This window comes from Erythrolamprus reginae, chromosome 3 (assembly GCF_031021105.1).
Source record: "Erythrolamprus reginae isolate rEryReg1 chromosome 3, rEryReg1.hap1, whole genome shotgun sequence".
Taxonomy (NCBI): Eukaryota; Metazoa; Chordata; class Lepidosauria; order Squamata; family Dipsadidae; genus Erythrolamprus; species Erythrolamprus reginae.
Window position 1 is genome coordinate 38,760,736 of NC_091952.1, and position 14,796 is coordinate 38,775,531.

Genomic DNA, 14,796 nt, shown 5'->3' on the forward strand with positions numbered 1-14,796 from the left:
CAAAAGATTTAAGTGCCAAAGCCCACTGCAACAGCATAGCCAAGAAGGCTTTCAAGAGTTGTAAACTTAATCCTACGTAGCTTCTGCTCTGGCAATCTCACACTACTTACCAGAGTTTACAAAACTTTTGCCAGACCCATCCTCGAATACAGCTCATCTGTTTGGAACCCATATCGCATCTCAGACATTAACACACTTGAAAATGTCAAAAGATACTTCACCAGAAGATCCCTTCACTCCTCCACTCGAAATAGAATACCCTACGAGACTAGACTTTCAATCCTGGGCCTAGAAAACTTAGAACTAAGACGTCTTAAACAAGATCTAAGTATTGCCCTAAAGATCATATGCTGCAACGTCCTGCCTGTCAGCGACTACTTCAGCTTCAACCACAACAACACACGAGCACACAACAGATTTAAACTTAATATTAACCACTCCAAACTTGACTGTAAAAAATATGACTTCAGTAACCGAGTTGTCGAAACATGGAACTCATTACCGGACTCCACAGTGTCAGAGTCTGCGGAGAGGGGCGGCATACAAATCTAAATAAACATAAACATAAACATCCCCAAACCTCCAACACTTTACCCTTAGATTATCTACGGTTCACCTATCCAGATTCCTAAGAGGTCAGTAAGGGGCGAGTACAAGTGCACTAGAGTGCCTTCCGTCCCCTGTCCTATTGCTCTCCTATATCTCCTATACCTTTCTTCTATTCCTATATCTCTTCTTCTATTCTTTCATTGATATGTTCTATTACTGTACCTTCTTTTCTATTATTTCTTAGATACATTTTACTATGAGTATCTCCTCTATAACCTTCATCATGTATTTTACTATGTGTATATAGATATATACCCACTAAAACCCTCATTGTGTATTGGACAAAATAAATAAATAAATAAATAAATAAATAAACTATCCAGCTATCACCTCTCAGGATGAAGCTCTATGGAGAGCAAGAACAACTGTTGAGGTATGTGCGTGTCAGGTATTTGGCAGCTGAAACAACTATACAGTGATCCCTCTATTATCGCGAGGGTTCCGTTCCAAGACCCCTCATGATAATCGATTTTTCGCGATGTAGGGTTGCGGAAGTAAAAACACCATCTGCGCATGCGCACCCTTTTTTCTATGGCCGCGCATGCGTAGATGGTGGAGTTTGCGTTCCCCGCCGCCCACGCAAAGGGGAAACCCCGATTTGGCTCCTCGCTGCTGCTGCGCTACCGAGCAGATCAGCTGCTGGGCGGCCGAAGGAACCTTCCCTGGGTCTTCCCCCTCTTGCTGGCGGGCGGGCGAGCGGCGGGCATCAGCGAGGAGCCGGGGTTTCCCCTTTGCGTGGGCGGCCGGGAAGACCCAGGTTGGGGGTTCTGGGGGGTGCTGGGAAGCCCCCCAGGCCGGCTGCGACCTTTTAAAACAGCCGCGCCGCTTCCCAGCTGACTCCCGAAGCCAAACCCGGAAGTGGTTTTTTAAAAAATTAATATTTTTTTTAAAATCGTGATATAGCGTTTCGCGAAGATCAAGATCGCGAAACTCGAGGGATCACTGTACTGCAGGGGTGTTAGCTAAAGAGCCATTCCTTTCCCCTTTCCCCTATGGCCATGATGATGAACCTATGGCATGCGTGCCACAGGTGGCCTGCAGAACCATATCGGAGGGCATGCAAGATGTTGTCCTATGTCAGCTCCGGCGCACGTGCATGCATTGGCCAGCTCATTTTTGCCTTGGGAAAGGCCATTTTGCCCTCTGAAGGCTTCACGGATGCTTCCATGAAGCCCTGAAGTGTGAAAAACGGGCCCAACCAGAAGTTGGGAATAATGGACTTCCCGTTTGCCCCTGGTGCTGTTTTTCACTAGAGTGCCTGAAACATTTCTAGAGGAATTTTCTTGCTATCTGATGGATAGAATTTGGATCCATTTTGGTCTGGACTCCAAATGAGCAGGTTTCATTGAACTGCCTGGAACATGATTTCGGGAAGTTATCTGGATTGAGACAAACCTATTACAGTGGTACCTCGAGATACGAGTTTAATTCGTTCCGGACCTGGGCTCTTAAGTCGAGCAGCTCTTATCTCGAACGACTTTTCCCCATAGGAATTAATGTAAATAATTTTAATTGGTTCCAGCCCTCAAAAAACTCACAAAGTTAGTCTAAATTATGCAGAAAGACATGTTTTTAATGAAGAAATATACATGTACATATAAATGAATAATGAAGTTTCTTTCACTTAACTTGTAAACTTTCTTAAACTTTTAAATTTACATATGTTCAACTTCTCTGCCACCCAATCCTGTAGGACAGAGGTCCCCAACCCTTTTTGCACCAGGGACCGGCTTTAAGCGATCAAGAGAGGAATGGGTGAATGAATGGACGGAGGGTGGGAAGGAAGGAAGGAAAGAGGGAAGGGACAGGAACAGAGGAAGGAAGCAAGGAAACTTATGAAAGGGGAGAGTAAGAGAGGAATGAGTGAAGGGAGGGAGGGAGGGAAGAAGGTGGGAAGGAGAAAGAAAAGAAGAAATAGAGGAAGGGAAGGTAAAAGAGAGAAAGAAAAAGAGCAAGAAAGAAAGCTGCAAGCACCCCCCCGAGCCCCCCAGGCCGGCTGCAACCTTTTAAAACACGTGCGCCGCTTCGCAGCTGTCTCCTGAAGCCGAACGCGGAAGTTAGCGTTTGGCTTCAGGAGACAGCTCCTTGGCGCTTGTATCTCGAATTTGGGCTTGTAAGTAGAACAAAAATATCTCTCCCCTCCCAGCTCTTATCTCGAGTTGCTCTTAAGTAGAGCAGCTCTTATGTCGGGGTTCCACTGTACTCTAAAGCCAGGATGGCGAACCTATGGCATGTATGCCACAGGTGGCACATGGAGCCATTTCAGCGGGCATGCAAAACCTTGCCTTATGCCAGCTCCAGAACGTATGTGCACGGTGGACAGCTGATTTTTGGCTTTCGAAAAGGCCGTTTTGCCCTCCGGACGCTTCAGAAAAGCTTCCCTGTGCAAAAAACCCCACGAAACAGACAAACCAGAAGTTTGGAAAACGGACTTCCGGTTTCCCGTTGTGATGTTTTTTTTACCCTCCAGAAGGTTCAGGGAAGCTTTCTGAAGACCCGGAGTGTAAAAAACAGCACAACAGGCAAACCGGAAATCTGTTTTCCAAACTTTTGGTTTGCCCATTTTTTCACGTTCCAGGCTTCAGTGAAGCCTGTGTGCATGTACGGGAGCAGTGCAGTTGGGGGGGGTGCACATGCATGGGGGCAAGGAAAGGGGTATGGGCACGTGCCCACATGCTAGCACACACACACACACACACACACACACACAGCATGCAAACCACAAAAATTTCACCATCACTGTTCTAAAGGAAGTGGACAAGGTCCTTTTATATATGACTTCAACCACCTAATTATTAGATCCAGGGCCTTCCTGGGTTGTTAAAAGTTTCCTGCTAAATGACCAGTATTTGGGTCCATTTCAGTCAGCTTCATCAAAGGAGGGGATGGTCACATATTTATGTCATCCCTGCTTCTTGAATTGTATTCATTACTAGTTCACTTCCTGGTGCAATTTAAGGTGCTGATCAGTGTTCCCTCTAATTTTTTTGGGGGGTGGGCGGAAAAGTATAGTGTCTGAGTGGCAGTCCCTTCAGGACTGGGCGGCAAAGAAATAATAAACAAACAAACAAATAAAAAACCCACCCTGTTTTGCCTCAGAGAATTTCAAAATAAAATACTGTACTGTGTGTCTATAACAGTGAGCTCATAATAGGGCAACTCTATCAATATCAAAATGCCACTTAAATAGTTGAGCTAGTTTCAAGCTAGATTTTGATTTTCTTTCTCTCTTCCTTACTCCCATTCTTTTTCTTTCTCTTTTCCTTCCTCTCTTTTTTCTATCTGTTTCTCTCTCTTCCTCTCTCTCTCCTTCCCTCTCACTCTTTCCCTCTTCGCTTCTGGGCAGGTTTGGAAAACTCTGAGTTGATGATGATTTTTAAGTGAGCGATTGCTCACTGCTCAGCTTAGAGGGAACTATGGTGCTGATTATCAGCTATAAAGCTGTACATGGTATAGAGCCTGATTCTGAAGAAAACTGTTTCTGCCCATTCAGGGTGATTCAGCAGAAAGGGCATGAGGGGCCCTTAGTGCTCCTTGAGCTAGGTTATTTTTTTATAGATGTTTCATTACGCAAACTAGGTAACATCATCAATGCTAGAAAGGGCATGGTTAAGATTCTTTCAACCAAATAACGTCATCTATCAGAATCTAGGTCAATCATGGCAAAAGTATGACACACGTGGCGCCATATTTAAAGGCATGCAAGGAATTGCCTGTCAGTTCCAACGTGCATGCTGGCCAGCTGATTTTCACCCTTCTTTTTAGCCACTTTTGCTCTCACCACAGCAAAAACGGGCAAACCCAAAATTCACTTGTGTGCTCACTCTCAGCTTCCTTTTCACTGTCAGAGATCTTCAGGAACTTCTTTGGCTTTCCTAAAGGCCTCTGCAGCTGATAACAGAGTTTATCAGCTGGTGGACGAGTGCATCTGGAATAACTGTTTTATTATTGTTGTTAGCCGCCCTGAGTCTATGGAGAGGGGCGGCATACAAATCTAATAAATAAAATAAATAAATAAATAGAGTTCCAAATCGATCTGGAGCTCTGTTATCGGATACACAGGCCTTCAGGGAAACCTTCTGGTTGCAGAAGAAATGGGCCTAGTTGTAACTATCTGAAGATAAGTACTAAGGCAGCTCCACCTCCTTTCATTTCTGAACTTTCTATTGGCTCATTGGACCATTTTTCATTATCCCCAGGCTTCAGGAAGCTTTACTGAACCATGGGGAGAGCGAAAAACAGCCCAACGAGCCTACTAGAAAGGAGGCTTCAATGAGGCTTGTGCACATTGAGGTGGGGGGGGGGGCAGCGTGGGGGGGGGGTTTGCATGCACAGGGCATTGCATTATGAGTGTGGGCATGCAAGGGTCCCTTTTGGCATTTGAGCCTGAAAAGGTTCACCATCACTGATCTAGGTAATACATTTTCTCTCTTATGATGCCACAGAGATTCATATGATTCCCATACTATAGCTGTTCTGATGTTGTTAGAAACATAGATCTGTTCCTATGCCTGGGTTAGGATGAATGCTGAAACTTTGTTATTGATTATCATTTTGGGTACATTTGTTTATTTTTCCTCTTCCATATATATAAATGTATTTTTATTGTTTAGTTTTTCTCTATATTAAAATTATCACACAATTATACAATGTTTGTAATTTTCTCAATGACAAACTACCCTGGAGTCTTTCAGGGATCAAGCGGTCTCCAAATTTAATAAATAAACAAAATACAGCAAAGAAAGAAAAGATTTATAAAACGTACACTGAAAACTTTTCAACTAGGTAAAACTTCTATTTTACATACACTGTCTTATAATTTTACTACCAAGAGTACTTAAGAGACAGGAATAGAATATAGTATCTATTGTTTCAATCTACCCTCCCTCATTTGGTTTTTATTATATTTGCAAGGCAAGCTGTCCTGTATTTTTAGTCCTGTATTTTTATTCAGAAGAATGCCTCTGAGTACTGTAAACATTTTTAAAACATAAAAATGTCGTATGGATGTAACGTCATGACTGGATACACGCCAACTTCTGAAAGGGGGATTGTATGTAAGAGGAAACACTCTGGGGAAGTTGAGGGGATTGACAATTCCAGTATTTGTGACAAATTTTATATCCCGTCCCTTCACATTGATTTAATGACATTGATTTAATCTTCTGGATGTTAAATCATCATTTTCAGTCAATCATGCTCAAATCATGATTGACCATGCCTACACTGGTACGCACTGTATGAATAGACAACAACCCATCTGCCTATTCATAAAATGATTATCAGAGAGATATGAGAGAATATCCAGAATACGCCTCAAAATTAGCATAGTGGTGCCAGAAGCTGCTTCAAATTACAACTACATACAATATTACTTAGCGCTTCTATTTGTAAAGATGCCATACACATTTGCAATTATACCGCAGGGAATTCATATTTTAGTATATTAAGTATATTAGTATATTATTATTTGTTTTTAAGATTATTTTTAAAGATGTAAATATTTGTACTCCAATAAACAGATATAATTTTAAATTCCAAACACTTGTCTGGAACTACAGTACATTTTTATGAAACTCTGGACTCACACCATTAATCAACTAGTTAATCAACAGCTATGATATATCAAGTTCATGTTTCAGACCAAAACACTTAAGAATGTCTAATTTATAGTCAGATAAAAATCTGTCCTTTGCTACACTTGGCCCAAGTCAAATAATGACCAATATCCTGAGCTCAGAAAACCCCAGGGCTCCCTAGTAATAAACTAATTTTCTCTGGAAGGAAAAAAAAAAAAGAGGACCTGGATCCACCAAAAGACAAAACTTTGTGGAATGTTACAAATAGCCTTCTGAACATTCTTCACAGTAAGGCTGTCCATTCCTGGCTTGACCAAATATGTCAGAGATTGAAGGTGGGAGAACTGCCGAAATAGTCTGGAACATCTCTTTTGTCCTCTATAAAACAGACATCTAATGACTGGTTACAAATTGATAATATTTTATGTATAAAATATTTTATGTATAAAAAAGTATTTCTAGAATATGAATCCAAACTTTTGAACATACCAAATTGGGAAAAATTAATGTCCAACACATTTTAATCATAAATCTATAAATAATTTCACACATTATCTGGATGTTTATCAGAATGAATACCAGCATAGTACATTTAACCATAATGGACAGATACTCAATATTGTAATGAACTCTCCCAAATAAAAGGAATTATTATATAAAAATAGACGATAGTTTACAAATTTTTAAGTCATGCAAATTTGGTAATTGTATTTTGAGTTTACTTAGCTTCAGCTACATGGCTCATATGCATGGAGATTACACAAATTAAGGAAATAGCTAGGCAGTAATCTCTAAACTAATCTGAATTCCAAAATTCATCCAAAAAGCATTGAAGAATTTCATTGCTGTTTCTTTGTAGAATCTAAAACAAAATTTCAGATTTTGTATACAAGGAACAATGGTTTCTTCTTCAGTATTTCAAACAGATTAAATACAATGAATCCAAATTACTCTAAACAACTCACATAAATTTATGCGAAGTTTGTAATTTGCAGAATTACATTAATATTTTATGCTGTTTGCTGTAATTTACATCATATTGTAACTATGCGGATGACATAAAGTCATGTAGTACAATTCAGATGTAACAACATCCTTTCCTTCTAAATGATTGGTTAAACTGAGGTTTTACTGTTCAGGTAATCACTGATTTACAACCACAGCTAGAACCAGAATTTCCAGTACTAAGCAAGGTGGTTGTACAATTGGGTTGTAATACATCTGATTTTATAATCTTTTTTGCCATGGTTATTAAGCAGATCACTGCAGTTGTTAAGTGAATCATGTAGTCCTTAAACAAATCTGGCTTCCCCACTAGATTTGCTTGTCAGAAACCAGTTGGGAAGATGACCAATAGCAATGAAATGACACACACACACACCCCGGATGATACATCCATCATAAATACATGCTAGTGGGCAAGTGCCCAAATCTTTATCATGTGACCATAGACATGTTGTAGCAGTTATAAATGTGAGGACCAGTCATAAGTGACTTTTTTAGTGGCACTGTAAAACTGAAGGGCTGCTAAATGAATGGTTGTAAGTCAAGGACTATCTGTATTTATATTTTAATTACCAGTAGCAATAGCACTTAAACTTATATAGCTCCCCAGTGCTTTACAGCAAGGCTCCCCAATTCCTAGTTCGCCACCTGGATTTGGTCCGCGGCCCATTGGGAACCCGGATGTACAAGCAGTGGGTGAGCACGTGAAGCTCCATTTGTACAAGCAGTGGAGGCATATGTGAAACCATCCCCTCTCCCCTCCCTCCCCGGTCGACGGAGCATGAAGGATTGAGAACTACTGCTTTATAGAACTCTAAGGGCAGTTTACTATGTCAGCATATTGTCCCCAACAATCTGAGACATCATTGTTAAAAGAGATATAAAAAAATATTCTAATGTCACCCTTTCAAAACAATCCAGTCAGGAAACAAGCACAAGGAGTACTAGTTCATTGTTGTAGGATATCACAGAATCTCTAAAACTTACCAGCATTTTCCTCCACTCCCACTTACAACAGAATTGAGAAGCTATTTTGAGTCTTTTCTTATGTTCCTATCTTCTCACTTTTCCTGGACTGTTGCTTACTTTTTCAATCTTTCCATTACTTTGTCAAAGTTACCTCTAGATATACAGTATACAGTACAGTAGCACATGTAATCAGCAGACCAGGTTTCAGATAATTTTCTTTTAATTGAGAGTTCTTGACTAGAACTTGATATTGAATATGTAGCAACAAATATATTCTATCAACTTAAAACCTTCTTCATATGTACAGTGAATTTTAATGTTTAAAGAGTTTAATGCAAATGCTAGACAGCTGCAAGATATATTTGTAATAATAAACTGCATCCAATACTACATTCACAGGCTTCTACTTATACATTACTTGGGCATCCATTAATTACACTTCAGTTTCCTTCTCTTATCCCATTATGTATGCCAACTCCATGCTTGAAATCTGGGGCATATTTGAGAGCACAAAATAGCTAAGTAAGAATTTATTCTGTTATCAGAATAAAATGTGCTATTGGAATAATAATACTGGATAGGACTCCTTGTAACAATTGACACTTTCCTTATAAAATGTCCTTCTCATAACTTCAATTTGTAAAATTAGCAGATCATTAAACTAATATATACTGTATTTGAGAAATTTCACTAACTGTATTACCGTATTGCTTTCTCTCTTAAAACAGATAAAAAAGAAAATGTTTAGCATAAGATGCAAAAAAACCTTAAAGATTTTGATGTCACAAGGCAAAATAATGAATGACTTTAGTTTACCTAAATTAATGGCAAAATTACTTATATCAGGCTATTAAATGCAGTACCAAAACCATCCCTTGGGTTTTAATAATCCACAAACCAATGCTTAGAACACTACAATTTTCAATATTTAGAGGGCTTCCAAGGTCCTTATGAATAACAGTGGATTATTGGATTCTATGGTGTTGCTTTTTCAATTTTACTATTTAAAACATTTATATAGTTGTCCATCTTTCAACAAACTCTGGGAACTTCACAACAAAAAATTAGAAGATACATAAAGCCATATTAAAGCTATAAAACTCAACTAATTAAAACAACAACAAAAAAACACCATGGTGCTAAATCAGTTTTAATGGGCTATCTAATCTCATACCAATGCCTGGGAAAAGTCAAGTCTTCAAAGCCTTAAAGAAGGCTAAAAGTGGAGGTCTAATAATTTCAGGCGGCATAGTACTCCATAGGACAGGAGCTGCCATGGAAAAGACATGCTTCCTAGCTTCCTATGACAATACAGTATTAGTGGAAAGGACAAGGAGCAATGTCACCATATCTAAATTAGTAGGCAGTCCTGAGGATATCATGCCATATAGAAGTCACTCAATAATGATGTTATATAGGCAAACCTAGGATTCTCTATTATTCAATGTGCTGCTGCATTCTGGACTAGTTGAGGTTTGCAGGTGACTTCAAGGGCAGTCCCATACAGAATGCATTAGAGTAATCCATATGGATTAAGACCTAACAGACCCTGAGCAAGGCCTCCTTGGTTCAGGAAAGGGCACAATTGGCACATCAGACAAATTTGTGCAAAGACCTCCCTAGCCTCAGCTGGCACCTGCTCCTCAAGCAGTAGTTGCGAGTTCAGGAGGACCCATAAATTGTGCATAATTCAGTTCAGGAAATGCCACCCTGTCCAGAGTGAAAGATGAAAGACCATCTGGTTTTGGGATCTAGAAGCTGATAGCCACTCAGTCTTGCTAGGGCTAATTCAAAGTTGGGTGTTCCTCTGCAAACAAGCCACGGTATCTCTTGTCTGGCTATGGATGGAGCTACTGTATATGGGTATCAACATACTGAAGATACCAAACCTCACACTGTTGAAGTCAATGCAGTTTTCCCTCCCCCCTAAAATTCTGTTACAGTAGAGAGCTAGACTTTTTGCAGCATTTCAATTACATAGTCTGCTCTTGAAATAACACTGCTCACCTTAATGAAACCTCTACATCAATGTTTCCCAACCTTGGTTACTTGAAGATATTTGGACTTCAACTCCCATAATTCCCCAGCCAGCAAATGCTGGCTGGGGAATTCTGGGAGTTGAAGTCCAGATATACAGTATTCAAGTTGCCAAGGTTGGGAAACACTGCTCTACATAATAAAATTATTGTTTGGGCTACAGTACCACCAGGGTGTTAATAATTGATCCATTAAAATATCTACCTGTTGACTGCCAAATTAATCTGGACAATGAAACATTATGTTTTTAGCCTATCACAAAACCATGATAATTTGGTCAATTAAAGTGTTATCCTGCTGATTTGATATGAACATAAATTGATTATTGCTGTGCTAATAAAAAGCAGACGCACTGGAATAAAAATCTGTAAAATTTTATATTTTTTACACTATAATAGTGATAATTACAATTCATTCTAAAGACGAACATTTAAAAATCACAGGGTTTTTTTCAAATGTGGTAAGTGTATTTAAATTATTAATACTTAGCAACATCACTTTAGATTTGCTTGCATTAGTGAAACTTCAAAAAGAAAATTTAAAAAATATCTGAGGGCATTCAACACAAAAGTGCATATTTTGAGAAGTCAATCTATATACGGTACATAAAAAGACATTCAATCAACTTGAAAGATGTTTATATACCTAAACAAATAGCAAAGTACAAGCTTAAATGTATTAACCAATAATCATAAGCAATAATCTGTTCTACCTTTTAAGGGGTTTATCATGTTGACCCATGCATATAAACTGAAGTTCAACAGACAAAACATTGCTTAATAACCTCCACTCCTTTCTAGGAAAGAGATCCATCTCTGGAAATGGAAATTCAATCTTCTATATCTGCAAATTTGCCATACAACTTGCCTTTGTGAGATGAGAGACAAAAAATGTCACAAAATGCCTCTAAAATATTCCCATTCCTCCTAAACTATTTTAGAATTGGGAAATATAAATATTAATCCTGATCAAGTTAAGGGGGAATCTGTAATAATAAAATAAAAAAATTAAAACCTCTAGAACTCTTCCCATTTAACTTAAAAACCTCTTATCTAGTCAATTTCCATGTATTATTTCTGTTCCAATTGATTAATGTTTTCAAATATTTCAAATATAAGCACCCCTTAAGAAACTAAAATGCAATATTTATCATTAATTATATTTCTAAGCTGTCCAAATTGGAATTCTTTTGATACTATCTGTTCCCACATGTGTATTGTGCTTCAAAATAGGACAGAACAACTTATTTCTGTTTACCTAACAAAGTGACTCTCAGCATAGATACAAAAAAACCTGCAATGGATAATTCTCATAAATTGCTTTAATGTGACTGGAATATTGTTCAACTATCTAGTCCAGATAGAAGAACAATTATAAGGGATAATCAGAGCTGCAGATTCAAGATCATGTGATATCCATTTTTAAAAAAACAAACAAAAGCCAACATTAATAATACTAATGTTAACAGTCTTAATGTTGTACCGTTGCTTGAAATTTAGGAAGTCTTATATTTCAAAATATTTTTACATTAGAGAATCCAAATACCTTTATTTATTTATCAAATACTTAGCACATTTTCTTAAAAGACAAGTGATCCTATTCTTCAACAGACTCAGGCCAACTTTCAGCCCATGATTTCCACATAGCAAAACATTTCTTCAACCAATCCAATCACAGTTAGACCTTCACTGAAGTAAGGTATAAAACAAATTAAACATATTTTATTGAATTAAAAGGTTTCATTACTCCATTTCTATGAAACTATATTCAGATCTTTTTATTCCAAGTAAGGATGTATATGATATGTCAACTGTCAAAGTCCATTACTTGAAAAAATGGTTTAATTATGATTGTTGCTTTGGACAAAATAAAACAGATATTCAGCTGTGTGAATAAAAGTTTCAACAAAATCCTTTAATTAATAGACTTAAAATATCTTTATAATTTTTTCTGGTATTCTTCACATTACAATATGTGGAAAAATATGCAATACTTCACATAAAAAAGTTTGCTTCAGTGACAATATTGATATATAAAGTTTTCCAAATCTATCCTATTAATATTTTAAGTAATTTACAAATTGCTCTTTAGCGCAATTCAATATTTTAGATTACCTGAACTGAATCTAAACCAAAAGAAACCCCCATTTTCAGTTATACATTAACAGCATGCTCAAAACACAGCAATTGCACAACTCACTTTCAAAATAATGACTTCATTGCTAATTATTCACTAAATTTAGTACTTATCACATAACTCTAAGAGCTCAGGGAAGCATTTTAGCTTTGCACCAAGAAGCTTCATCCTTTAGGTAGCAGATATATTTGGAATGGTTAACATCTTAAGTCTAAGTGTCAAAGCAAATTAAACATAAGAGGTGTGTCATGGGAATGACAACTGAGGTCCACTAAACCTTCTAAAATGCATAACACTTTAAGGATAGAAAAGAAACTGAATTAAGGTTCACTGCACTGCTCAAGCTAATAATCGAACCATCTGCTGCCTTCTTTTTCTGCAGAAAAAAATAATTGCTGGCAACCTACCTTCCATTGAGCACCTATATACTGCACGAGTCAAAAAGAGGGCTGTGAAAATATTTACTGACCCCTCACATCCTGGACATAAACTGTTTCAACTCCTACCCTCAAAACTTCGCTACAGAGCACTGCATACCAAGACAACTAGACACAATAAGATTTTTCCCAAACGCATCAGTCTGCTAAACAAATAATTCCCTCAACACTGTCAAACTATTTACTAAGTCTGCACTACTACTAGTTTTTTCTCATCATTCCTATCACCAATTTCCTCCCATTTGTGACTGCATGACTGTAACTTGTTGCTTGTATCCTTAAGATTTTTATTAATATTGTTTCCTCATTGCTTATTAGACTCCTGTGACAATCATTAAGTGTTGAACCTTATGATTCTTGACAAATGTATCTTTTTCTTTTATGTACACTGACAGCATATGCACCAAAGACAAATTCCTTATGTGTCCAATCACACTTGGCCAATAAAGAATCTTATTCTACTCTATTCTATTTTATTCGGTTGGAGAGAGCAGGCGATGGATTTGCAGTACTGTACCATTATTATTATTATTATTATTATTATTATTATTATTATTATTTTATTTATTAGATTTGTATGCCGCTCCTCTCCATGGACTCAGAGAGGCATACATTAGTTTGGTGTATTCATCAATTAGAAAGGCATTACATACTGACAGAGGTCAGTCCCAGGCAGTGTTTGCCCACACAGTAACCTATGGGCACTGAGTTAACCCAATTGCCTAGTTTCACACAATACTGTACAATCCATCACCAGCTACCCAGCCACATTTTGGGCTAACCTCCAGTGCAAATCTTAATCAGAGAGGGAAAAGCAGAGGGGAAACATTCAAGTAGCAGCTATCCGAAGCCAATGGAAAATAAACAAGGTCAAGAAGAAGAGGAGGAAATGGCTCAAGGTACACTATCTGTGCAGACGATCGATTAGGCCATTCCAGAAGCTTTTTATCAGCCCTTCCTTTGTCCTGCATCCAACCACCATCCCGATCGCCCAGCCACGTGTAAATCATAACAGGGTCTTATCGACTCTTATCGCAGGGCTTGTCAGCCCGAGGATGGGATCACCCTCGGGTCCTAAAAGTGCGCCAAGCGGTCATATCGCATCGACTTGGAACGTAATTTTAAATATTCCTTCGGGACAGCCCAGGCAGCTTCGGCGGGGAAAACAATGCACCGATTCCGAATGCCGCGGATATGGCGGAGGAGGAGCGAAGGCTCTGTGGAAGCGAATCCTCCTCATCCCGCTCGGCACACTAAATTCAATGGACGACCCCCGGCGAAACGTGGGGAAAGCCGCGCTCGGAGGCCCTGAAGGGATAAGCAAGGAGCCTGGTTCCCCCTGAGGAGAGGAGAGACCCTCCCCAATTCTTCCCTCATTCCTCCCGCCTACCTGGAAGAACCACCTGCTACCAAGCTTTTCTTCTTCCGCAACCACCGCCCCCCGCCCCCAAAAAACAGGGCCTACTTCAGGCTCCCCTCCCCCACACCTCCCTCCCGACAAATCCCGAAGAGCGTTTACCCAGGCCGGAAAACCAGCCGTCCCTCACAGCCCAGCCCACCGCCAGCCCGCGCAACGGATTTCTCACCAGCCCCTGAAGGCGACGACACCTCGACTAAGATGGCAGCCAGTCCAAGTCCAAGCTTGAGAGAGCGACTCCCAAAGCCGGGAGCCAAGGGCGCATGCTCAGAGAGTTATCCTTGTGTGGGTGCGCATTGTCATACGGACGGAGCCGTAGAGGACTACAATTCCCAGGAAGCTGCTGGAGAGCGCTGGCGTGCTGTAACAGACTCCCGGGTAGAACAGTCTCTGGACAAAGGAGGCGGCTTCGATTGGCGCGGTGGGGGGGGACGGGGGACGGATCGCTGTTTTCTGCTTTCTTACTGCTTTCGTAGTTGTGGCGATTGGAGAAAATCATTGAGAGGCTTGACAATATATTCCTTTAGGGGTGTTTTTCCCTAAAATATTTGTCTAGACCAGTGTTTCCCAACCTTGGCAACTTGAAGCTATTTGGACTTTCGCTGGC

The 14,796-nt window shown here is 39.4% G+C and overlaps 1 protein-coding gene across 2 annotated transcripts in view; it reads right to left on the reverse strand.

Moving 5' to 3' along the window:
* The window catches only part of ITCH (itchy E3 ubiquitin protein ligase), an 82,218-nt gene extending 67,774 nt beyond the window's left edge, over window positions 1–14,444 (reverse strand). The window contains exon 1 of one of the 2 annotated variants that reach the window (XM_070744862.1): window positions 14,359–14,444. The gene's annotated coding sequence lies outside the window, so the exon portion shown is untranslated. The remainder of the gene's footprint in view (window positions 1–14,358) is intronic. The other variant, XM_070744864.1, reaches the window with a different exon arrangement.
* Window positions 14,445–14,796: the final 352 nt, after the last annotated feature.